Genomic DNA, 27,381 nt, shown 5'->3' with positions numbered 1-27,381 from the left:
GTCATTTTCGTCCCCTTTGAAGCCACAAACTTCCTTAGCACTTGTCCCAAAATCTTGAATGGGGGAAATGCGTAGACGTCTACGAGACCAGTCTAGAAGGAAGGCGTCAACTGTTAGAGCTCTGGGGTCTTCTACCACTGAGCAAAAGACTTCCAGTCTTTTTGAGAGGAACGTGGCAAACAGGTCCACATGAGGAGTCCCCCATAGAGACCAAAGACTCTGACAAACTTCTGAGTGGAGGGTCCATTCTGTGTGAAGGACCTGGTTCCTCCTGCTCAGCCTGTCTGCCCTCACGTTCCTTACTCCCTGAACAAACCTCGTCATGAGGGAGATGTTCCTCTGGGAGGTCCACAATAGAAGATCTCTTGCGAGTTCGTACAGGAAACACGAGTGTGTCCCTCCTTGCTTCCGAATGTAGGCAAAGGCGGTGGTGTTGTCAACGTTTACTTGGACTACACTGTTTGTCACTAAAGGTTCGAAGTTCTTTAGAGCCAGGTGTACGGCTAACAGTTCTTTGCAATTTATGTGCCAGGACACCTGAGTTGCATTCCAGGTGCCTGACACCTCTCTCTTTCCTAAGGTTGCTCCCCAACCTTTTTCCGACACGTCGGAAAACAATACAAGGCTTGGGTTCTGCACCTCCAGGGAAATACCCTTGTTCTCCTTTAGTGGGGGCAACCACCATTCCAAGTGTTGTCTCATCACTACTGGAATGGGAAAACTGTCCGAGAGAAGTCCTGTCTTCATGTTCCACGATCTTTTTAGGAAGAACTGAAGAGGACGGAGATGAAGTCTTCCTAGAGGAAAGAACTGTTCGAGCGAGGAAAGGGTCCCTAAAAGGCTCAACCATTCCCTCGCCGAAGTACGTTTTTTCCTTAAGAAGAGAGAGACTTTCTCTAAGCCTCTCACGAGTCTCTCTTGAGAAGGAAATACTCGAAAACCCCGAGAATCCATCTGAATCCCCAGATAGACCAAGTTCTGGCTGGGGATCAGTTGAGACTTCTCGAGGTTCACGAGTAATCCCAATGTCTTGATCAGGTTTAGGGTCAAAGCAAGGTCCTCCAAACACTGTCTCTCTGATCTGGCTCTGATGAGCCAGTCGTCTAGGTACAGAGAGATATTGACACCTTTCAGGTGAAGCTATCTCGCCACATTTTTCATCAGGCTTGTGAAGACCTGAGGAGCAGTGGAAAGGCCGAAACACAAGGCCCTGAACTGGAAGATCCTTCCCCCCGGCATGAAACGGAGGTATTTCTTCGACGAAGGATGAATCGGGACGTGAAAATAGGCATCTTGGAGATCCAGAGAAACCATCCAATCCCCTTGGCGAAGAGCCGCAAGGACTGACGCAGAAGTCTCCATGGTGAACTTCTCTTTCTGAACAAATTTGTTCAGGGCGCTGACGTCTAGGACTGGTCTCCAGCCCCCCGAGGCTTTCGCAACCAAGAAAAGGCGATTGTAAAACCCCGGGGAGTTTTGATCCAGTACTGGTTCTATCGCTCTCTTGTCCCACATCTGATCCACCATTCGTTGAAGAGTATCTTTCAGAACAGGGTCCTTGTAATTGGCGGACAATTCCCGCGGAGTTGAAGTCAGGGGAGGATTGTCCTGGAAGGGTATGTAATATCCCTTTTTTATTACAGACATCGACCAAGCGTCTGTATCGATGTGTGCCCAGGCCTCCGCAAATCCCCGGAGCCTGGCACCTACTGGTGTTTGGAGGATCCGTACATCACTTTCCCCTTTTAAAGGGACGGAAAGATGATCTACCTCTCCTCTCAGGCGCTTTCCTTTTTGAGGGAGCTCTAGAGGGAGGACCTCCTCGAAAGGGCTGCAGAGACGTATTTGCCCCTTTCTTCTCTCCCACTACTACTGGTCTCTTCTTTCTGGATGACTGAAGGAGAAGATCCTGGGTCGCCTTCTCCGTTAGTGAACGGGAAATGTCCCTCACCAATTGAGAAGGGAACAGAAAGTCAGACCTGGGAGCAAACATCAAAGCTGCTCTTTGTGAATGAGACACCGCTTTTGTCAGAAAAGCGCTAAACACGGACCTCTTCTTCAAGAGTCCCGCTCCAAATAAAGAGGAGACTTCTCCTGAGCCATCCTGTACCGCCTTGTATATGCACGACAAGATACAGAGAGTACATCAGGATCGAGGCCCTCCGAATCATGGGCCTTCTTGGCCATCACCCCAAGGGACCAATCCAGGAAATTGAATACTTCAAATACATGGAAGAGTCCCTTGAGGAGATGATCCAGCTCAGAAAGACCCCAAGTCACACGAGCAGAATTGAGGCCATGTCTTCGTGAAGCGTCTACCAGACTGGAAAAATCAGCTTCTGCAGAAGCTGGGAGAGAGAGACCCATATTCTCCCCTGTCTGGTACCAAATACCTCTTTTGCCTGTAAGTCTAGCAGGAGGCATACAGAAGACCGTTCTAACCAGATCCTTCTTCGTTTTCATCCAGTTATCCAGAGACTGGAGAGCTCTCTTCATAGATATAGTCGGTCTCATTTTCAGAAAAGACGAAGACTTTGGCGTCTTGGCGCAAGAAAAGAGAGAGCGCAGAGAAGGAGGAGCGGCAGGAGTTAAGGAATCTCCATATTCCTGAAGAAGAAGAGCTGTCAACACCTTGTAGTTTGAAAGCCCTTCTCTACCACGAGCCTCGTCTTCTGAGTCCTCTTCAATAAAAGGATCAGAAGGAGAATCCAACCTCAAGTCTTGGTGGTCTTTCCAAACATCTCTCTCTGTGGGAGACAAACTCCTAACTGGAGAGGGGCTAAGATCATGAACAGAGCTCCTATGCATCAAAGCTGACGTCTCGCGCTTGGCTGGCGCCTCGCGCCTGGCTGACACTTCGCGCCTGACTGACTCCTCGCGCCTGGCTGGCGCCTCGCGCCTAGCTGACGCTTCATTCCTGACTGGTTGACGCTTGGCTGGCGCCTCGCGCTTGGCTGGCGCCTCACGTCTGACTGGATCCTCGCGCCTCATAGGCTGCTTGCGCTTGTCTGGCGTTTCAATCCTGGAAGACGCTTCTCGTCTGGATGAAAACTTGCGCTTGGCTGTCGCCTCGCGCTTGGCTGGCGCTTCACGCTTGGCAGAAGTCTCGTTATCGGAAGACATCTCACGCCTAGAGGACGCCTCACGTCTGACAGGAGCCTCACGCCTGGCAGGAGAAAAAGACGAGACTTCTTGACAGGGAGTCTAACGTCCTTCCTACGAGGAGGATCTTTCGAAAGAACTCCGACCAACGCGGCTAGCTGTTCTTGAACCGCTAAGAGTATCCTCTTGGAAGCCTCTCCAGCGTCCTCTTCAACAGGAGAGGGAGACCTCGAAGGAGTTTTACCCGGACTGTCGTAACAGGGAGACGTCAAAACCACCTTCGCCTTCTTGATCTCGGATGGAGCTTCCTCAGAAAAGCGTTCGGGGCTCGAGTCAAACAAAGGCTCTTTCCAGTGCCTTTTCAGGGGCCTGGAAAGGTCCGAATCCTTCCACCCTCGTTTAGGTGAGGGAGAAGTGGACGACGAGAAACACTCTCGGAGGACGCTTTTTCTATAGCGGTCCTGAGCAGTCTGTAGTGCTACAGAGCCTGCTGAAGGGACGCCTGACCGGTGGGGATTCTCCACAATCTCCGTAAGGCTTTTGACTTTTCTTCTCCTCTGGGCTTGGGAGCTTGAAAGAGGTCTAGGCCTGGGAGCATCGCAGAGACGGTCAGACGCCCCCTCCACAACACTGGGGGCACTCACTTCACTAAATACGTCACTTTCACTATCCTTACCTTTCATGGCAGCCATTTTGGATTTCATCCTATGAAGTGTAGCCTTCAGATCAGCGATTTCCGAGGCTGAATCTGAATGCAAAGCTTGTGAGGGCCCTGATAAAGAAGGAGAATCAAATGCATGGTTTGCAGAAGAGTTAGAATCATGAAAAGGCTCGATAGGCCTTGTACTACCTGCACCCTTAGATGCAGCCCTTCTAATTCTATCCCTCTCTAACTTCTTCAAATAAGAAGTTAGAGTCTTCCATTCCTCAACACTCAACCTCTCACACTCATGACAGGTGTTAGTCAAAGAACATTCAAAACCTCTACGTTTACGGCATACAGTGTGAGGATCAACCGAAGCCTTTGGTATCCTCACCTTGCAGCCTACATTCACACACACTCTCACACTAACACTTGAATCAGACATTCTTGTAGAAAAATCAAAAGCAAGTCCAAATCCTGTCCACAGTAGCAAATGCCAAAACAACAATCCAGGTACGTCACCAAAAAGTCCGATGAAAGAAGATCAATTGCCTTGAAAAGCGAATTCTAGTCAGGAGGTAGTTACAACAATGTTGATACCACCGGCGACAGAGAAAATATGATAGAAAACGGGAATGGTTCCTAGTCCTGCCGCCCAGGGCAGGCAGGTAGATCACCTGACCTACCTGTAGCGAGTGGCGCGAAATTTGAATTTCTGTCGGGGACGACGGAGTCTTAGCTATGTATATATCTGACAGGTAAGTTGATTGTATGAAAATGAAGTTTTCATATTAAAACTAATATTGTAATACTTACCTGACCACCTGAATTAGCCCTAATCCCATTAGTCAAAACAGCTCTAAATTACCAATCCCACTAATGGGAATTTTAACAGCCAGCGTTACCAACACTGCAGGTAAAATCTTTTCAGTTGAGTTACCATCACTGACGGTTGGCAACGCTGACACAGGTGTGTGTCGTTACCCCCATCCTTCCTCAATTGCTTTATCTAAGTTCAAATTGATGTGCGGAAAGGAGGGTGAGAATCATTCAGGTGTTCAGGTAAGTATTACAATATTAGTTTTATTATGAAAACTTCATATTGCAATACACTCCCTGAACACCTGAATTAGCCCAATTAACAACATTTAGAGGAGGAGGGATCAATTCTATTGCCCATCTCTTTATCGACCGTAGAGATAGTAACTCACTCATCTACTCTACATATTACCATTATCTAGTTGTACACCCACTTTATCTGTTACTCCTTTCAGTGAAGAGTCGTGCAGCAGAGTACTTTGATCATCAGTCTGGTCAGTACTGTCGAAGTCTACTACAGTGGACCCCCGTATTCGCGTTCTCCAGATTCGCGGATTTCTCTCGGGAACGTTTCCCTGCATTATTCGCGGAAAATTCGCGCATTCGCTGTATTTTTCTATGTTAAATATCCACAAATTCCTGGTTTTTTTTATGAATTTCATCATAAAATGCACTTTTTGTGATGAAACTATTAAAAAAACCATGTAGGAACATTTTTAGTGGGTTTTTCTTGAGTTTTAACTAACAAAATAGGCTGTTTTAAGCATTTTTATAGGGGTTCCAAACATTCGCGGGTTCTAACTATTCACGGGGGGGTCTGGTACGCATCCCCCGCGAATACGGGGGGACCACTGTACCTCCAAAAGCTCTCAAATGTGAAGGAGTACAATGAGTCTCCCATGTGGCTGAGTACAATGAGCCTCCCATGTGGCTATTCATAGCCTCTCATGTATGGAGGAGCAAGAAGCAGCGTGCAGAGCCGTTGTCCCGACTGTTAACCAATCTGGGTTGCTAATAAGGGCCTACAACCAGTCGCTGATGAGGTACGTATTTCTACGCCAACGTAAGGGTCTAGCCTGCGAGAGCACCCCCTCGGACTCTCGTAAGGAGACTATGAATACATAAAAACATACCAAACTACGTTTATCTGTTTATACTATCCCTGTTGCCTAAGCTTCTAGAGACCAAAGGAGTCCCTATCTTGCTAACGTAAGAAAATTAAAACCAACTGAATATCACCTTAGCAAACCTAACCTAGATAATAGAATTTGCCGCTACGCACAGACTAAGAGAATAGCCTTCTGGCGAAGCCAATTGAACGTCTCTTAAACAGAAAGAAGTAAATACTGAGATGGACTTTCAAGAAGCTGCCTCCAGAATGGAAGACACTGAATAATTCCTTGGAAAAGAATATGAAGTGGCCATACCCCGAATACTGTGTGCTTGGGGTAGTACCGGGCTTGAAGATATTAAAGACGAACCCAGCGAAGCCTGAGAGATTACCTCCCTCAGGAAGTAGCTAATCGCATTCTTTGAAAGCGGACGGGAAGGATTCCGTGGAGACAAATAGTGTATGAGTGCAGGGACAAAGTTTCTCTACCTTATACAAATATACTTTTAATACTCGCACCAGACATAAAGACATCTCCGCTGGATCTCCGTTAACAAACTCTCGTAGGGCAAGAGCCCTGAACGAGTGTTGGAGAGGGTTAACCTCTGACTCTGTTTTTGCCACAAATTCTGGTAGAAAAGACAAGTACAAATCCTCTCCCTTGTAAGAAACAAACCTAGAAACTGCTTGGAGCTCACCCACCCTTTTAGCTGTAGCTAGCGCTGTAAGAAAAAGCACCTTTTTCGTTAATTATCTTAATGTCAGAGATTCGATCGGTTCAAAAATTGAGGAGCGTAAAAGTACTTCTGACAAATCCCACGGGGGGGCCCAAGTCGGCATAACCGGTCAATCAACCTTAAATGACCGTAGTAAATCATGTATACTCTTAATACTCAAGATCTCAGGAAGATGAAATCTAAATGTATTGCTGAGCATTGAGTGGTAGCCCGCTATAGCCGAATACAAAAGCCATTTGACTTTTCTGAGAAATAAAAGGAAATCAGCTATCTTAGCTATTGATGGAATGACCCTCTTTTCAACACCAACTCCTGTATACATCGTCCATCTGACTTGATAGAGCTTACATGTTGACTTTCTCAAGCTGAACGAAAGCTGTTTAGCCACAGCTTTAGAGAGTCCGGCTTGTTTAGCTGCTTGCTCAACAGTCGCCATGCAGCTAGGTTCAGCATGCAAGGGTTCTGATGGTATTGGCGAACATGTGGTTTTAGAAGATCTTTCCATATGGGAAGGAACATCGGAATTTCCGTAAGGAGTTCTAAGAGTTCCAGAAACCATTGGCGTTGGGGCCAACAAGGAGCTATCAGCGTCATGCACACCTTGACGCTCTCCCTCAGTTTCTTGATTACCTCTGATGGATAAGGCCGAAAGGAGGAAAGGCACATACCTGCATGTGATTCCAATTTTGTAGCATTGCATCGGTGCCTATTGACATGGGATCCACTACTGGAAAGAAATATACCAGAAGAAATTGGTTTAGTCTCGTCGTGAATAAATCCACAGTTGCTGGCCACCTCTGGAGGACCTGATGTACCAAATCCTGAGCCAATGTCCATTCTCCTCCCAGTACCTGACACGAGCGACTTAATGAGTCGGCCAGTACACTGAGACTCCCCAATACAAATTGGGGGAGAAGGGACACTCTTTGTTCTTCGAACCATCTCAGGACTCTTTGAGCTACTGTACTGAGTTCTGTTGATCTTGTTCCTCCCGAGTTCTTCAGATATGAAACCACTGTTGCATTGTCGCAAAACAGCACTATGCACCACTTTGTTGTGTACTAGGCTTGAAAAACACCAAAGTGCTTCTTCTATAGCCTTTAGTTCCCAAAGATTTATTGACTCATCTCGTTCCCGATCCCTCCAAAGGCCTGAAGCCTGAGTTTCCTCCAAGGATGCTCCCAACCTTGATCTGAGGAATCTGTGTACAGATGGACGTCGGGAAGGAGGGAGTCCATCGACCTTCCGGGTGTCAGATGCACTTCTGACCACCACAGAAGATCCGACATGCAAGAATCGCTCCAGACTATAACTGCCTTCTCGTTGTGGAAGTCCCAACAATTCCTGAGACATACCTGAAGAGAACGCATCCGGAGACGAGACCCTGGTACTAGAAGGGAGAGAGAAGACATCCTCCCTCAGAGACTTCTCCAAGCTGATACCGGTTGCTCCCTGTTGGACATGAACAATCTACTTGCTGGAGGACTGCCTGGATTCTCTCTGGAGTTGGGAAAACCCTCAAAGTAAGAGAGAGAATCCTCACCCCTAAATAGATCATAGATTGAGTTGGAACTAGGCAACTTTTGGCAAAGTTTACACGAATTCCTAGAATCTTGCACAGGTTCAATAGAAAGTCCCTCGCCCTTAAAATCTCCTCTAGGGAGGAGGCAAGAATCAGCCAATCGTCTAGGTACCTTAACATTCTGTACCCCTGACGATGCATAATTGCCGACACCGGAGACATGACCCTCGTAAACACTTGCGGCAAAGTGGTCAGCCCGAAGGGGAGAACTTTGAACTGGAAGGTGCCAGAGGAGGAGACAAACCTGAGGTACCTCCGAGATTCCCAACGAATTAGAATCTGGAAGTACCTGTCCTTTAGGTCCACTGAGACCATCCAATCCCACCCTCCTGACTGACCACACCAGCGACTGTGAAGTCTCGTAATGAAACTTCATTGAAACCACCCAGTTGTTGAGGCCCGAAAGGTCTATACATAATCAGCCTCCAAAGACCTCCGACTTTATATGCAACAAAGATTCTGCTGTAAAACCCCGGAGAGAGAGAGGCTGTTTTTAGTGCCCTCTTCTCCAAAAGGACATGAATCTCCCTTGATAGAGCTATCCCCCTGATGGAAGCCTGGGAATAACTCAGAAGGTTAACGGGAGAGGATGACAAAGGAGGAAGGGAGTGAAAAGGGATCCGATAACCCGTCCTCAGAACTTCCACCACCCAATCCTCTGCTCCCCACTCCTTCCATACTCGCCACCTGAACAACCGAGGGACATATCTCCTACTTGGCAAAACCCAAGGGCAGTGAGGGCTTAGAAGAAAGAGAGGAAGAACCTGACGCAGCCCTATTCGCAAAGGGGTTCTAGGGGGAGACTTAAAAGCTGTTCTCTTAGACAGGGAAGACTTATATGCTCCTCTTGGTGAACGAAAACCTTGGGCTGCTACCCTAATCACTGCCTATTGTGATTCAACCGCCAAGTTGGAAGCAATGAAGTTCATCATACTGGCCATGTCCTCCTCCTAAAACAAAGAATTTGCTAAAGCTAAAGGTGCTCTTTGTAATAACCTTTTGTGAACGTCCAGATAGACAAAGCCAAAGCATTTGCCTGGTGTGCCAAACCCATCGCGACAGAAGTTATTAAACTGTCAAAAAGCCATCAAACTTGATAACATCCAAAGAGTGTGTGAAAGTGCCTCAGTCTGATTACACAGTACATCCTCTAAAGCACCTGCTTCCCTTAGCAAAATCCCCATAAACCTAGACAGGATTGCCTTGACCAATTCGTTGAGAGGCAACCTGACCCCTGCCGAAGGGTTACCTCGAACTACGTAAATCGCCTTACACGGGGAGAAAAGAGAAATATCTTGTCTATTAGAAGTTACCACTGCAGCTAGCCATCAGTCTGCCTCCTGCAAAGCCTGCTTGACCCAATCGAACCAAACCAACCTACACATTAAAGGAGCAGGAGCTGGCTTAGTGGCATAGAAAGCCTCAAATAAGGATTGGCTTGATAAATGTGGTTGGTCTGGAGCTCTCGCTTACGGGTACAAAGCAGCAATGAAATCCAGCATACGTTTATAATCGTTACTGCTGGCGAGAGGACATCCCAAGTCCAGCGGAATCTCCTGAACCTCCGGATGAGAATCCTCTTCCGCAACATCCGAATGGTCTAAGCCAGAAGAAGGAGGAGGAGGAGGAGGAGAAGCAGAACGAAGACCATCCAACAATGAAGCCTCTGCAAGATTGCTACCTTGTGCTGAGTCTGAAATATTACTACCACCAGGAAGAAGGGGAGGGACCGAAAAGTCCGGAGCTGAAACAGCCTTGTTACAGTCGGGAAAACTAGTGTAAGGGACCAAACTTACAATGTTAAACCTTGGGGAAAGGAGCACAAATGGAAATGCTTGTGGAGGAACAGAGGAATACGAGGAGAAAGAAGGGAGAATGAAGGAGATAGAAGATACTCCAGGAGGGTTCGCAACAGAAATTACCGGAGATGACAGCCACAAGCTGCTCAGACGAGGTACCTCACGACCAGATGAGATGGCTGCACGCGGGCCAGAACTAGAGGCTACATGCAACCCCTGTGAAACACCTGATACTACCTGAGCTGCATCTTACTGCAGAAGAGAGGAGTTGCAAATAAAATGACAATTTGTCGAAAATTGCATTTTTCCTAACTATACAAACCTGAGGTCCTTTAACAATAGGAAGTAGCTAGCGGCAGCTGGAACGGTCGTAAGCTTCGAACAAGGGGAGAACGGTAGTTAACTGCTTGTCCGATCGTCGCGCGCCGCGCGACTGGGAGGTAAACAAATCACTTTTGCTTTTGGCCCATGCAAAATACGCAGAGTGAGGGGTGGCATGAGGAGGGACTATATGTAAAGGACCTCAGGTTTGTATAGTTAGGAAAAATGCAATTTTCGACAAATTGTCATTTGTTCCGATACGTAATACAAACCCTCGGTCCTTTAACAATAGGAAGACTCACTTCTTGGTGGGAGGAATCTGAGTCTTTTGATGAACAGACTGGTGTTCGTCCATCCCTGGAATGCCTCCCTGGTCGTAAGAGCGAGGGAGGGATCCAAGCCTCTGTCCGATTGATCGGGGTGTGCACCGCAGGATCAATGGTCAGACCTCTGGGCCGAGTACTAAGAGAGAGGCAAGCGTATCTCTTCGTACCAGCATTGTAAGAACTTTCCCCTTTACATGAGCAAATATAAAGTAATGGGTTTGTCTCATGTAGGCATCCACTTTCTCCCCCTTGTTGGAGAAAGTGGTGGATATACACTCCTATCTCTAGTTAAAGAGATAGGATGGAGCTCTGTTGAATAGCTTACCTGCATCTGACTCCCTTCCAGCGTGGTAACGACCGTATCCCTCTGCCCACCAGGAGAGGTAGAGAAAGATGGTGAAGAGAAGCCAGTCACTCTCTCATTCGCACATTCATTCTCCCAGTCATACCAGGAATCGATGCTGTTCTGCCTGCTCGGGTGCTGGGTAAGCTTACACAACGTGTTGAGCAGCCACCACAGGTCCCAAGGAAAAAGTATCCAAGGACTTGTGGGCAATATCCCGAAGGTAGAAGGACGTGAAGGTGGTCTGGTTGGCCCAGACACCTGCCTTCAGGACCTGCGCCACGGAGAAGTTCTTACGGAACGCTAAGGAGGGTCCGATACCTCTGACTTCGTGGGCTCTCGGTCGGAGCGTACGGATGTCGTCGCTACCATCAGCCTCGTACGCTCTCCTGATCACCTCACGTAGCCAGAAAGAAAAAGGCGTTGTTCTTGAAAGGAAACTTCTTTCTTGGTAACCCCAGTGCTAACGAAGAGGCGTCGACACTCAGGCCTGAGGTGTCGAGTTCTCTTCAGATAGCGCCGTAGCGCCCTCACAGGACAAAGCAGCATCTCATCCGCATCATTATCGGTGAAGTCCAGAAGGGAGGGGATCGTGAAAGACTCGAACCTGTCGTCAGGGATCGACGGATTTCTGAGTCTTGGCTACGAAGTTCGGGACGAAATCGAGCGTCACAGATCCCAGCCTCTGGTGCGTTTGTTAACATCGTAAGAAAGACCATCGTAGTTCCCCTACTCTCTTCGCCGATGCCAGGGCCAGCAAGAAGAGGGTCTTGAGGGTCAGATCCCTGTCTGACGACTCTCGGAGTGGCTCGAAGGGTCTTCGAGTCAAACTCCTAAGGACGAGAGTCAATCCCCACGCAGGGGGCCTGAGTTCCCTGGGTGGGCAAGACCTTTCGAAGCTCCTCATTAGCAAGGAGATCTCGAACGAATTCGAGATGTCCGTCCCCTCAGTTTTAGGACGAGAGCCAGGGCGGCTCTATATCCTTTAACTGTGGGTACTGAGAGGAGCTTCTCTCGGCGAAAAAGAAACACGAGGAAATCCGCTACCTGCTGAAGAGTGGCTCTGAGAGGAGACAGACCCTGTCTACGACACCAACCACAGAAGACGGCCCACTTCCCCTGGTACACAGCTGCAGAGGACTGTCGGACGTGTCCAGCCATCTCTGTTGCTGCGCTACGAGAAAAGCCTCTCGTTCGCAAGAGATGGTGGATAACAGCCAGCCGTGAAGTTGAGGGACTGGACTGCTTGGTGGTACCATTCTACGTTGTGGCTGGGCTAGAAGGTTGTGCCAACTGGGTAGCTCTCTCGGTGCGTCCGCAAGAAGAGCCAGCAGGTCCGGATACCAAACGGCTTGAGGCCGTTTGGGAGCCACCAGGATCATTCTGAGATTGGGAGTGACCAGCGCTCGACTGATCACTTTCCGAATCAGACAGAAGGGAGGAAAGGCGTAGGCGAAGAGGTTGTCCCAGGGGTGTTGGAGAGCGTCCTCTGCAGCTGCCCATGGGTCCGGCACGGCTGAAAAAGAAAACCTGAAGTTTTCTGTTGTGCCGGGTGGCGAACAGGTCTACGACCGGTCGCCCCCACAGGTTGAAGAGCCTTTCCGCCACGTCTTGGTGTAGAGACCATTCGGTCCCTATCACTGATCCCGACGGCTGAGCTTGTCCGCTACTACATTCCTCTTGCCTGGAATGTAGCGTGCTGACAGCTCTATCGAGTGAGCCGTGGCCCACTCGTGCACCTGCACCGTCAACTGATGGAGCGGAAGAGACACTAGCCCCCCCTGCTTGTTGACATATGCCACTACTGTGGTGTTGTCGCACATCAACACCACTGAGTGTCCCACCAAGCGGTCCTGAAACTCTCGGAGAGCGTTGAACGCCGCCTTGAGTTCCAGGACATTGATGTGAAGGTGCTTTTCGTGATGGTCCCACACACCCCCCCTGCAGTCAGCAACTCCTCCAGGTGTGCGCCCCATCCCTCGGTCGATGCATCTGAGAACAGAAGCATCTCCGGGGGGGGAGTGCGTATGGGCACTCCTCTTAAGATGGTTTCTTGTCGTCGAGCCACCAGGCTAGGTCCTGCCTCACCTTGTCCGTGATAGCCACGGGAAAGTAAGGAGGATCCTGGCCTGAGACCAACTCTCCCTTAGCCTCCACTGGAGAGACAGCAGGTGAAGACGCCCGTGAGGGACTAATTTCTCCGAGTGACGACAGATGGCAGCCAATCACCCGACTTGCCATTGCTGTGCTGCCTGTTCCTGCCGCGACAGGAACCGGCCGGCTGCCTCCCTGAATTTGCTGATACGCAAGTCTGCGGGAAAGACCTGCCCTGCTACCGTGTCTATCAGTCATACCCAGGTATCTTCATCTTCTGCTTGGGTTCGAGATCGGACTTCTCGTAGTTTATCACGATCCCCAGATCGCGGACAAAAACTTGAAGAGTCGATCTCTGTCCTGTAGCAACTGCGAGCGGGAGCTCGCCAGGACTAGCCAATCGTCGAGATACCTCAGAAGACGTATCCCGTGCGAATGGGCCCAAGCATGACACCAGAGTGAACACTCGCGTGAACACCTGTGGGGCGGTTGAGAGACCGAAAACAAAGTGCCCTGAATTGGTACACCGTCCCGTCGAAGATGAAGCGGAGGTACTTTCTGGAGGACTGATGGGATGGGTATTTGAAAATACGCGTCCTTCAAGTCCACTGAAAGCATGAAATCGTTCCCCCTGATCGAGTCGAGCACCGAGCGTGCCGACTCCATCGTGAACCGCGTCGTGCGAAACGAAGCGGTTCAGGGGAGAGAGGTCTATCACCGGACGCCAGCCCCCCGATGCCTTCTCCACTAGGAAGAGGCGGCTGTAAAAGCCGGTGACTGGTCCTCCACGATTTCTACAGCTCGTTTCGCCAGCATAGGTTCTTGATCTCCTGTCGAAGAGCGTTGTCCTTTGCTGATCCCCGGACATAGGTCTGTAGATGGACCGGTTTGGAGATGAGGGGGGGCGAGACTCGAAGGGTAGTAGATACCCCTCCCGAAGGACGTCTACTATCCAGTTTCTCGGCGCCGTAGCGCTGCCAAGTCGCCCAATGGCTCGCCAGGCACCCCCCCACTTCCGGCAGCAGGTGAGGGGGAACGCCGTCCCTAGCGTTTTCTCCCTCCTCGTTTCGACTTCTTTCCACCACCTCCTCGGGGAAAGGAGGGTTGGGAGGAGGGCTGGTTACGGCCTCCTCTAGCAGAAGTTGAAACAGCAGGAGTCTTCACACGGGGCTTGGACGGTGCCAAACCGTCTTCGCCGCCGTGGAAGCGCTAGCCAAGCTTTCTTTGGTTTGGCCGCAGTCGCTCGAGATTGCCCAGTAACCTTCGAGACTGCCTGGTGAACTAAGCGGTCACTGTCGTCAGTGCGCCGCCTTTCCACCGCAGCGTCCACCATCTCTCCAGGAAAGAGAGCTGGGGAACTCTTAAGAGGATCCATTTCGAAGCCCGAGTGCCGCCTCACGCCCGGCCCCCTGGTCACTCGGGTAAGGACTGCGTCCCTACGTCGAAGAACCAAGTTGGCCCACAGGTTAGGCAGTCTGATGGGCGAGGTAAGAGATCGCTCTTCCTCCAGACTGGCACAGTCTCCTAAAAGAAGCGTCGTCTTCGAGAGCAGAACTCCCGGGAGCCGGCCGCTACTTTGGATATTGTGAGGGACCACAAATCCAACCAGGAAACTGCCTGGAATGCTGCCATAGCGGTAGATTCCAGGGCAAGTGCCTCCTGCTGCGAGAACCATAGGTTCTCCGACAGGAGCTGCTGCAGGGACACACCTGGAGTCAGCCTCGCTAACTCCGGGTTAACCTGTTTCGGCAGTATCGGGTCTTCCGAAGGCACGTAGAATCGCCTCTGCCGCTGTAGAGGGGGAGAAGCAGCTTAGAAGACCGTCCGGACTTTAGCGAGTCCTCCCGTCCTGAGACGAGATTCTCCACCTGATCCAGGACTGAGTCTGCAAGCTCTGATCGCGGTAACCCCACCATCATTTTGGGCTCCCTCTTGGGACCCCAAAATGATTCGAGCCGGGTTACGTGGGCTCTGCCGGTGGTAGCGGCGATCCCTCCGCAAGGTCATTATGCAGACGCATCAGCTTAAGACCTCTGCAAAGTTCCTCTGTATCTCGGGAGTTACTGTGTCTTGTGGAGTAGGACCGTCCAGTCCCTCCAGCAAGAGCAGGTCCCGCGATACTCCTCCTTCAGAAGGAGGAACAGCGACAGACCCCTGACGGCGCCTCCAACTACTTGCGCGTCATGTTCTGGTCGGTCCTAAAACCGTGCCTGAGCCATACGGCGTCATAGACGGGTCACGAGCGGCGCACCTCTCGTGATCGCTCCTCGGTATCCTCGCTCCTCCCGGCTTATAGCCCGAGGAGGTTGAAGGTATGGGAGAGGCAGACCTGACGCTCCCCCCTCGCTCGCTGGCAGGACCAGCGTGCGTGGAGGGCTGCTGCTGATCGTCAACCCGCGGTGACGATCGAGCAGCAGGCCTAGCCTTGCCGCTCGCCTGGGGCGATAGGCTCGGCTGAGAACGTCGAGACCGATCTCTAGCGTCAGGCGAGCTGCCGCTGGTCACCGTCTCCGCCCGGTCCCATCGGGAGCGGCGGACGGGTGACCTGCTAGGCTCTCTGTCGCGTCGAGACCGGCCAGCGTCCTCTCGGCGCGTCGAGCCGCTGGTACCAGCCGTGGCTGGTACCGGCGGCCGCGGGGACTCCTTCCTCGCCTCAACCCGTGGCTGGTCAGCGACGTCACTTCAGCCAGAGCACCAGTTGATCGCTGCGAGAGCGTCCACTGGCCTGGCGAGAGTCGTGTGCACGACTCTCGCCAGTCTTCTGCTCCGCGCCGCTGTCTTGACGGCGAGCGAGCTCGGGCGTCAAAACTTTGGCTGGACGGTCTTCCTTGGAAGAGCGTCCACTCGGTTGCTTCTCGCGAACACGAAAGAAGCGGCCGAATGACGGCAACCTGGTTTAGCGGCAGAACCGCTAGCACCAGGTGAGGACGCACCAGCCGAGGCTGGTGCAACCTCTGGTCCCCGTCGACTTCTTCTTTGCAGAAGAAGCGACGGGCCCGTTCCCGAAGGAACAGGAGGACCAGCAGAAGAGCTCCCCGACTCGCCTGAGCGAGCCGGGCCCCCTTAGAAGATCCCGAAGGAGTCTTCTTAGGGGGGGAGGAGGCAGCCTTCTTCTTCTTCGGCTGTTTAGCCTTAGAAGTCAAAGGGGAAGGAGAGGCAGCAGACGACGAAGAAGACGACGAAGACGACGACGACACCTTCTTCCTCTTCCTCTTCTTCTTCGCCAGGCTCCGCAGGATAGACGTCAGGTCTTCATCCAGGAGGGAGCCGGGGCAGTTGCCGAAGCAACAGGGCCCGACTGCACCTGTCCGGAAAGACCTGAGACTGTGACAGCACCACCAACAGCAAGGAACAACAGGAACAGGTCCGGGAACAGCAGGAACGGCAGGAACAGATCTGAAAGGGAATGCAAGCAGGAACCTGATCTGAAAGGGAATGAGCAGCAGGGACAGCACAGGTACGGCAGGCACGGCAGGTACCACAGGAGAGCCAGGCGTCCTGTCGGCAGCTACCATCATCCTCGGCACTGGCGGCAGGTCCAGGGGGGTACTCTTGGGGCAGCGAAGTCCGGGGTCGGCAATACAAGAACCCAGGTGGCGGTGGCACCGTCCTCTTTGGCACGGCAGGAATTGGTTTTTGAATTGCAGTCCGTGTGTTACCGACATCACATGTGGTGTGTACACCAAGTGCGGTGGCATCTCATATGCTGGTGTAGAAATTGTAGTGGTAGTAGTGGTTACCGTACCATGAGTGACCACTGCCGACCCCGCCAACCGCTGAATCAACCCCTGTATGCTAGGCACTCCCTGCAGTCCCAGCGACTCCCACACCTGTCCCAGGTCGTCCTTCGCTGATGGCACACCTGCGGAAGCAACAGTCGGGTTAGTTAGAGGGGTTTCCTCACGCTTGGGGGGAGAAGAACCCCACCCAGAGCGGACGGAAGACCCCGAATACAACTGGACGTCCGGGTAGCGGGCGCCCTCCTCCACACTCGACGGATCGAGAGAGGAGAAGGACTCCGCTACCCCCCCCGCAGGGGAAGGCGCGAAACGTGGGGGCTGGCCGGGGGGCAGGAAAGAGGACGAAGTGTCCGTTACCAAAGGAGTCACTGGACTTTCCGATGACTTCTTGGGCGGCCTAAGTCTCTTCCTGCCCCTCGTACAGAACCCACTGCGCCTCGGACCAATGCATACAAGTTACACATGGCTCGTTGCGGGAGCACTCTCGCCCCCGACAACGAGTACAAACCTCGTGTGGATCAACATCCACAAATGATCTGAATCCGCCGCATCTACGCCCCTCCAGCCCGGGACACACTCTACGGGCGACTGGGGGGCGCGGCGAAATCTCCATTTCTTGATCACTCATCATTAATGAACAAAAGAAATGCAAAGTACTTACAACAATTACTCTCAATCACACTAGGAAAAGAGGGCAGATACTCAAACTCAAAGCAAACGACAAAGCGGGCAGAGCGATGACGAGCACGTCCTATCCACACACGGCCGAAAGCAAAAGTGATTTGTTTACCTCCCAGTCGCACGGCGCGCGACGATCGGACAAGCAGTTAACTACCGTTCTCCCCTTGTTCGAAGCTTACGACCGTTCCAGCTGCCGCTAGCTACTTCCTATTGTTAAAGGACCGAGGGTTTGTATTACGTATCGGAACAAACACTTGTTATATCCCGGAACGCCTGCTATGAAATTCTGTCGGAACTGCGTTTTTCCCTGACCAGAGGGCCCTCCTACCAAAGAGGACTGTACTGAGGGAGTAAAGAAGGAAGGAAGGAAGGCCGAAAGTCGATGAGGGAGGGAAAGAGGAAGGTGCATTAGCCGCAGGGAAAACTGGGGAGGAAGAGAGAGTCACAGAGGAAACTAAGAAAGGAGTAGCAGAAAGTGCGGGAGTGGAAGATAAAGTGGCGGATAATCCGGAAGAAGAAGAAGAATCTCTAGAACTAAGGGACAAGGAGTACACTGAGTCCGCCCCTCCCTGATAATCCTGAAGCATATCCATCATGAATTCTGGACATTCTTGTGTTACATAGTCTCTAATGTTAGAGATATCGTTCATAAGACAACCTCTCACCAAAATCTGTATCCTTTAGAGAGACCCAAAAGATCCGCATTCTTTTCTGCCAACTCTACTTGACTACTGCACAAACCTCTTATTGAACCCGAAAAGGGGGTTCCAGGATCCGCCCTACTAGATGAAGGAGTAAGAAAAACAGCACTGAAGTAGGATTTTCAGAGGCAGATGAAAGATAGTTAAGAGTTAAGGAAATGGGATCCTGCACTGTTGAAACTGTACCCTTGACTTGTGCCTTTGAACTGGACCTAAACAGAAGCGATGACAGCAAAAATTTTACCGTAACACTGGTTCCAAACAGACCAAAATTCGGAGCCCATCCAGGAAAACAACTCTTCACACTTCTTAGCTTCTCCTCACTACCTCTCTCAGACCTAAACGTATTTGTCGCACCCATATCCTGATCCTGATTAACATAGTCAATATTAAGGTTATCATCAATACCACGAGGGGGTTGGAGGGGAGGATCCTTCACTGCCTGCTCCACACCAAGAGGGCTGGCAGAACCTACCCACTCAGAGGCTTGTGGTTCCCCATTACCCTCAGCACCCATTAGGGCTGGTTCTGGAACAGGCAGGGGAGCTGAAAACAAATTAAGATTGGACATCCTAACAGTACTGCTATCTTTATCTGAAAATTGTTGGAAAAGACTACTTATTAAACTTGTCATACTACTTGCAATCCTAACCTCTATCTGTTTGACTACCTCTAAACTCACTAAATATGATATTGTTAAACTACAATAAAGTTTTGTACATACTTACCTGGCAATTATATACTTAGCTATAGTCTCCGACGTTCCCGAGAGAATTTCAAATCTCGCGGCACACGCGACAGGTAGGTCAGGTGGTCTACCTTACCCGCCGCTGGGTGGCGGGTGTACGAACCAATCCCACTTTCCTGTCAGATTTTCTCTTCCACCTGTCTCCTGAGGGGAGGCTGGGCGGGCCATTAGACGTATATATCTGCCAGGTAAGTGTGTACAAAACTTTATTGTAGTTTAACAATATCATTTTTGTACATGAACTTTCCTGTCAGATATATACTTAGCTGATTGGCACCCTTGGTGGAGGGTAGGAGACAGCTAAATAACAAAGAAAGAAGGGAAACAACTGGTGTTGTAGGATATAAAAAACCTTGGTTCTTACCTGTTCAGGCAGAAGACTTCATTGATACTGTCTCTGAGTCTGCATTGCCTGGAGAGCTACAGCTAGGACGTGACCTGTTGCTGAAAGACTCTCGGATCTACCACCGGGATATCTGATCCCCTTGTGTGGTAGAATCCAAGTCGGATCCTTTAATGTTAAAGGGAACTCGTCCGCTTACTTAACAGATCCTCACCATTACTACCGCAAGGAGCCAAAACTCATCAGACCACCTAACCAAACTACCTAGGGTTAGTACTACGACATAAAGAGATGCCTACCTGCATCCTCTTTCAGACAACCATGAACAACAAATACAAAACATAGGGTAAAAAATATAAGTCTAACAAGGATAAGTTCCAGCACCGAATCCGCCGATACGTAAGGGCCCAAGGCAAAGCATTTGTCACAAGTGATTTTCACATCATGCAAGTAGTGGTTTGCGAAAACCGAGTGGCATCTCCAGAAAGTTGCCTCCATCAGGTTCCACACGGACATATTCTTGTTAAAAGCAAACGAAGTCGCAATGGCTCTCACTTCGTGGGCTTTCACCTTAAGAAGCTTAAAATGATCTTCCTTGCAAGAAACATGTGCTTCTTTAATAAGGCTTCTTAAGAAGAAGGACAGAGTTCTTCGATAGGGGTCGAGTGGGGTCCTTTACGGAGCACCAAAGGACCTCTTGATCGGCCTTAAGTTGCTCTTTTCTCTTTAGGTAATATTTTACAATCCTTACCGGGCAAAGAGTTCTCTCAGGCTCTTCCCCTACAAGAGAAGATAACCCACGAATTTCGAAGCTCCTGGGCCATGGATTTGATGGGTTCTCGTTCTTTGCCAGAAATCCAGGGAGGAAAGAACAAACCATAGACTCCTCCTTAAATCCAACATTGCCCTCAATCGCTTGAAGCTTACTCACCCTCTTGGCGGATGCTAGAGCCATAAGGAACAGAGCCTTCTTTGTCAGGTCCTTGAACGAGGCTGAACTAGGGGGTTCAAATCTAGACGATCCGAGAAACTGAAGAACCACGTCTAGATTCCAGTTCGGTGTTTTAGGAGACTGCTTCTTAACTGTTTCAAATGACCTAATAAGGTCATGCAGGTCCTTATTCTCAGATATATTGAGGCCTCTGTGTCTAAAGACCGCTGTCAACATACTGCGGTATCCTTTAATGGTCGAAACCACTAGACCACATTCTTGTTTAAGAAAAAGAAGGAAATCCACGATCTGGGTCACAGAGGTACTGGAAGAGGAAACGTTATTCCTCTTGCACCACCGTCTGAAGACATCCCACTTCGACTGGTATACTCGTATACCAGTCGAAGCCTTTCACTCTGACCAGACTTTGGACAGTCTGAAGCCAGTCAGACTGAGAGCGGGGAGATTTTTGTGGTACCTGTAGAAGGGGAGATTTTTGTGGTACCTGTAGAAGTGGGGTTGTCTGAGTAGATCGCTCCTTAGAGGGAGCGATCTTGGAAGGTCCACTAACCATTCCAGTAAAACCCTACTGTGAACCATTCTTGGGCTGGCCAAAAGGGAGCGATTAATGTCATCCTCGTCGAATCTGACTCTGCGAACTTTTTGAGCGTTATCCCCTGAATCTTGAAGGGGGGAAACGCGTAAACATTGAGCCCTTTCCAATCGAGAAGAAGTGCATCGATCCCTATTGCCCCTGGATCCGAGATAGGAGAGCAGTAAAGATCCAGTCTCGTGTTTCTTGATGTGGCAAAGAGGTCTATGTGCGGCCTGCCCTACAACTTCCAAAGGCTCTGGCATACATCTTGATGAAGAGTCCACTCTGTGGGAAGGACCTGATCTTTCCTGCTGAGGAGATCTGCTCTCACATTCCTCTCTCCCTGTACGAATCTGGTGAGAAGCTTGATTCTCCTTTCTTCAGACCACAGAAGAAGGTCTCTTGCTGTTTCGTACAGAGAGAAGGAATGCGTCCCCCTCTGTTTCCCGAGTTGATCTGCACTACGGATTCTCTGACGTTGGATTCGAACGCTTTCAGAGCCAACCACATGGCCATCAGCTCTTTTCTGTTGATGTGCCAGGACACCTGGTCCCCCACCCAGGTACCTGACACCTCTTTGGTTCCCAGAGTCGCCCCCCCAACCTGTCTCCGACGCGTCGGAGAACAACACTAGGTTGGGGCTCTGGGATTGCAGAGACAGTCCCTGCGCAAACTTGTTGGGATCTGCCCACCATGCGAGTTCCTCCTTGACTTGCTAAGAAATGGCCAGGGAGAACGTCAAATCCTGAGAACGACGACTCCAATTCTGATGAAGAAAGAATTGGAGCGGTCTCAGGTGCAACCTTCCTAGGGAAACGAATTGCTCCAGCGAGGAGAGCGTCCCCAGCAGACTCATCCACTCACTCCCTTGCTGTGCATACTTCTTTCCCTAAGAAGATTGTTACTTTCTCGAGTCCCCGGGCTATCCTTTCCTGAGATGGAAAAGCCCGAAAACTCAGAGAGTTCATCTGGATCCCCAGATAAACACACTCTTGTTCGGGTACTAAACATGACTTCTGGAAATTGACCAGAAGCCCCAATGAAGTCGTCAATTCCAGGGTTTTCTGTAAGTCCTTCAGACAACGATCTTTCGAACTGGCCCTTATAAGCCAATCGTCGAGGTACAGGGATATCCTCACCCTTTCCAGATGAAGCCACTGAGCTACATTTCTCAAGATCCCCGTGAACAATTGAGGGGCCGTCGAGAGGCCGAAGCACAGGGCCCTGAATTGGAAAATTCTTCCCCCTATCATGAATCTGAGGTACTTCCTCGAGGAAGGATGGATCGGTACGTGGAAGTAAGCGTTCTGTAAGTCCAAGGACACTATCCAGTCCCCTGGACGCAGCGCTGCCAGCACCGAAGAAGAGGTCTCCATCGTAAACTTCTTCTTTTCTACGAAGAAGTTCAGGGCACTTACGTCCAACACCGGTCTCCATCCCCCTGAGGATTTTGGAACTAGGAAAAGGCGGTTGTAAAAGCCTGCTGAATGATGTTCTATCACTAGTTCGATTGCCTCCTTCTCCAGCATCTGATCTACAGCTAGTTGGAGGGCCTGGTTCATGATGGGGTCCCTGTACTTGGCCGTCAACTCCCTTTGGGTGGTCGTCAAGGGAGGTCTTGAGGTGAAAGGGATGAGGTAACCCCTCTTCACGATTGAAAGGGTCCAAGAATCTGCGCCTTTCTGGGCCCAGACTTCTGCAAATCGTAAAAGCCTGGCGCCCACCGTTGTCTGAAGGACTTGAGTCTTATTTGGAAGACTTGATTGACTTAGAGAAAGTCTTCCCTCTTCTGTTGGGTCTGCGACCTCTGAACAAGGAAGGTCTGGAGGTAGAAGCCCCTCGAAAGGGTTCCTGAGTAGTAGACTTCTTCTTTCTCGTCTTGGTCGAGAAGGAGGGACAAGGCTTCCTCGCTGACTGGGCCAGAAGGTCCTGCGTAGCCTTAGCTGAAAGTGCCTTCGAAATATCCTGGATCAGATGTTTGGGAAACAGTTGAGCGGAGAGAGGAGAAAACAGCAACGAAGATCTCTGCGCATGGGAGACGGACTTCGTCAAGAAGGAGCAATAAACTGATCTCTTCTTTACGACGCCCGCCCCAAACAAGGAAGCGATTTCGCTGGCTCCGTCTCTTACTGATTTATCCATGCAGGATAATACACAATGAAGGTCTTCCGGAGAGAAAGACTCTGGCACTTGCGTCTTCTTAGCTAAGACTCCGAGCGACCAATCGAGGAAGCTGAAGACTTCAAGCACTCTGAACATGCCTTTCAGAATGTGGTCGATCTCATTCATGGCCCAAGTTGTTTTGGCTGAGTTCAGAGCTGACCTTCTCGTGGCATCAACCAATGCCGAAAAGTCTGCATCGGCCGAGGACAGGAGACCCAGCCCCAAGGGCTCTCCTGTCTCGTACCAAAATCCAGTCCGTCCGGAAAGCTTCGACAGTGGGAAGGCGAACACCGTTTTTCCTGCTTCCTCTTTGGAACGCATCCAAGATCCAAAACTCCTAAGTGCCTTCTTCATTGATAGAGTCGGCTTCATTCTCACGCACGACGATCCCTTCGTTGTCTTAGCCGTGGAGAACAACGAATGCGGAGAAGGAGGAGCAGTGGGGCTAAGTGAATCCCCAAACTCTTGAAGAAGAAGCTCTGTGAGCTTCTTGTAAGAAGAAACTGCTGCCGAGGTATTCGTTTCTTCATCCGAACCTTCCTGGCCTTCTTGAAGAGGAGAGCGTGGAGGATCCTTAAAAGAAGAAGAAGTCCTTGCAGGAGCAGAACGTGAGGTTGGAGAATGCCGTCTCGAAGGCGGAGTCAAATCAACAGGAGAGCGGCGAGCCAAAACCGAAGAGCGCCTATCCGACCTGGCCTGTCTAAGATTGGACTCCCTCTTCGTGGTATACGAAATCTTGACTGAAGGAGAGGCAGGGATCCTACAACGTGAAAGACCGCGTCTATCAACAGGGCGCTTACGAGAGGGAGAGCGCCTACTAGAATCCTGGCACCTATCGCGAGGAGAGCGGCTGCTAGGAGAGCCGAGCGCCTATCAGGAGCAGGGCGCTTGAGAGGCTCTTGACGCCTGCCAAGCAGAGAACGGTCAGGAGTAGGGTGCCTCGAGAACGATGAGCGCCTACCAGGAGAACGAAGAACACGAGGCTCTTGGCGCCTATCCACAGGAGAACGGCTTCCATGAGCAGGACGTCTACCAGGCGCAGGGGTCCTATCAGACTCTTACCATCTGAAGGGAGAGGAGCGACTCACAGGAGAAAAGCGCCTACTCAGCACAGGGTCCGAAACGTGAGGAGAGTGGTAGCCAGGAGATGAGTGCCTAATCGGAGAAGGGCGCCTTCTAGGCTCTCGGAGATGCTGAGGAGAAGAACGACGAGACGGAGACGACGAAAAGAGCCTGCTCTGCCCTGAGCGCCTCTCTTCTCTAGGACGCACACTAGAGGAAGAAAGATGAGCCGGAGAGGAGCGCCTACCGGAAGCAGGAAGCCGATCCGGAGAAAAGCCGTCGCCATCCAAAGAGCGCCTGTCCGAAGTCTGGCGCCTCGACGCTGCTGAGAGCGCGCCAGGTGAGTGGTGCCGCTCACGCGAGCTCCTACGCTCGGCCGAAACCTCCCCATACGAAGGGGATCGCATACAACGAGGAGAGCGATCCTCCGATGAAAAGCGTCTAGATCTCTTGAATGGGAGAGATACATCCTTCCTCCTACAAGATCTTAAGGCCAGAGAGTCCGCCAGGGCCGAGATCTGAGCCTGGAGTCCTGCCAGGACTCGAGTCAGCGAATCCACAGGATCTTCCTCGGAAACAGCCGCAGAGCGAGGAGCGGGAGAAGATGGGCGATCACAGGATCTCTTGGGCCTCTTCACTTCCAAAGAAGCCTCTTCAGGAAAGACTTCTGGGCTGGAAGCCAAAGGACTGAAGGGCGCCTTCCAGGCCCTCTTCAACGGGCACGACGCATCCGGAGAGTTCCAACCGCGCTTCGGTGAAGGCGAAGAAGACGAGGAGAAACACTGACGCAGGATCTCCTTCTTGACACGATCCGAGGCAGCCTGGGAGCGTACTTCAGGATCTGCCAAGGGGACGCCTGACCGGTGGGGGCTCTCCCTAGCCCTCCTGCGGCTTTCGACTTTCCTCCTCCACTGGAACTGGGAGTCTGGAAGAGGTCTAGGCCTGGAGGCACTAAGGAGCCGGTCAGACGCACCCTCCACAACACTGGGGACACTGCACTGATCACCAACACTATCACTCTTACCTTGTTCTAGCAGGCGAATCTTCTTTTCCATAGATTGAATGGTAGCCTTTAAAGCCGCCGCCTCCGAAGACGAATCTTCGGCTTCGGCGCAGGGAGCAGGGGCTGAAACCTGGGAAGAAGGTTCTAAATCTACATTAATGTTAGATTCCAATTCAATCTCACTCACTCTCGACCTACTAGAACTCCTAGAGGAGGCTTTCCGAACTCTATCTCGTTCTAACTTCCTAATATATGAAGAAAGAGCCTTGTACTCATCCTCATTCAGAACCTCACATTCTTTACAAGGGTTACTAAATGCACACTCATTCCCCCTGCATTTCACACACACCGTGTGAGGGTCGACCGAAGCTTTCGGCAACCTCACCTTACAACCCTCAACCGAACATACCCTAAACAAAACAGGAGTTTTAGTTACAGAATCTAAGTCAGACATTATTCAAGAAAAATCCAGCGCAAAGTCAAAACCAGTCCAAAATCAGCGTATGCCAAGCCAAACAGAGCGAATACATCACCAAAAAGGTCCAAAATAATCTCCAGGCAAGCGAGAAATCGAAAAGTCTATCAAGAGGAAACCACAACAGTTGTTGTCGTTCCCGGCGACAGAGAAAATCTGACAGGAAAGTGGGATTGGTTCATACACCCGCCACCCAGCGGCGGGTAAGGTAGACCACCTGACCTACCTGTCGCGTGTGCCGCGAATTTGAAATTCTGTCGGGAACGTCGGAGACTATAGCTAAGTATATATCTGACAGGAAAGTTCATGTACAAAACTTTAGGTTGCTCTATAGCAGGAGCCAGTGGTCCTAGAGGTAATGAGAAATCTACCTTGCATTTGCCTCCCTTACTAGACAACAACTTATGTTGACGGCTGTAGTCATCCATATCTTCAATTGTCCAGTTTGAACATTCATTGCACCAAGTCTGCATGTCACATTTGATTTTCCTACATACCTGACAGATTGAATGTCTATCGTGTCTCAAGGTACTCATACGTCTACTGCAGGAAGAGCAGGAGCGATGTGCCCTGACATTTACATATAAAAAGGCGATCAGAGACAACGTCACAGTTGACGGCGCTGATGCAGAGGGTGGAAGAGAAGACTTGTCCATTATAGAAACTCTGCAGCCAAGCCGAAGTCATAAACCCAGAAGAAAATGTGGCAAAATTCCGTCAAGATCTTCACCAGAATCCAAAATACGAGAGAGTCGGGCAGCGGACTAAACCTCTCACTGCGGAAGGTCAACAACCTTCCCACGGTGCGAACAAAAAGCAATTGAGGAAGATAGGGGTAACGACACATCTGCATCAGCATTACCAACCCTCAGTGATGGTAACTCGAGTGAAAAGATTTTACCTGCAGCCTTGGTAATGCTGGCTGCTAAAATTCCCACTAGTGGAATTGGTAATTGAGAGCTGTTCAGGCTAATGGGATTAGGGCTAATTCAGGTGTTCAGGGAGTGTATTGCAACATGTACAGTACTGTGAAGTTACAAAACAGGAAAAACTTATACAAAACTGCCATTTTACATCTGTGAAGTGCTCTTTTTACCATATACTATATACTATGGAAATTTATATCCATAAGGGCCTTGAATGTAGAATTACTCCAGGTAATCGAGGGAATACTGTAGCAATAATAATAATTATAATAATAATAAAAGAAAAAAAACAATAATAATAATAATAATAATAATCAGATACAGCGCAGGAATAGTGGAATGGACGAAGGCAGAACTTCGCAGCATAGACCAGAAAACGAGGAAACATATGACATTACACAAAGCACTGCACCCAAGAGCAAATGCGGACAGACTATACATAACACGAAAGAAAGGAAGGAGGGGACTACTAAGCATAGAGGACTGCGTCAATATCGAGAACAGAGCACTGGGGCAATATCTGAAAACCAGTGAAAACGAGTGGCTAAAGAGTGCATGGGAAGAAGGACTGATAAAAGTAGACGAAGACCCATAAATATACAGAGACCGGAGAATGACAAGCAGAACAGAGGAATGGCACAACAAACCAATACATGGACAATACATGAGACAGACTAAAGAACTAGCCAGCAATGACACATGGCAATGGCTACAAAGGGAAGAGCTCAAGAAGGAAACTGAAGGAATGATAACAAGGGCACAAGATCAGGCTTTAAGAACCATATATGTTCAAAGAATGATAGATGGAAATAACATCTCTCCCATATGTAGGAAGTGCAATATGAAAAATGAAACCATAAACCACATAGGAAGCAAATGCCTGGCACTTGCACAGAACCAGTGCAGAGAGGCATGATTCAGTAGAGCCTGTGCAAGAAACACCAGCTACCTTGCAATAATAAGTGGTATGAGCACCAACCTGAGGGAGTGATAGAAAACGATCAGGCAAAAATCCTCTGGGACATTGGTATCAGAACAGATAGGGTGATACGTGCAAATAGACTAGACGTGACGTTAACTGACAAAATCAAGAAGAAAGTATCACTCATTGATGTCGCAATACCATGGGACACCAC

General features: G+C 50.2%; 1 protein-coding gene across 4 annotated transcripts in view; it reads right to left on the bottom strand.

The window, feature by feature from the left end:
* LOC135220477 (phospholipase DDHD2-like) overlaps positions 1–27,381 on the bottom strand; it is a 171,278-nt gene that overhangs the window by 124,030 nt on the left and 19,867 nt on the right. The window lies entirely within an intron of this gene.

This window comes from Macrobrachium nipponense, chromosome 2 (assembly GCF_015104395.2).
Source record: "Macrobrachium nipponense isolate FS-2020 chromosome 2, ASM1510439v2, whole genome shotgun sequence".
In the NCBI taxonomy this organism is placed as follows: domain Eukaryota; kingdom Metazoa; phylum Arthropoda; class Malacostraca; order Decapoda; family Palaemonidae; genus Macrobrachium; species Macrobrachium nipponense.
This window is presented reverse-complemented; position numbering and strand designations above follow the sequence as displayed.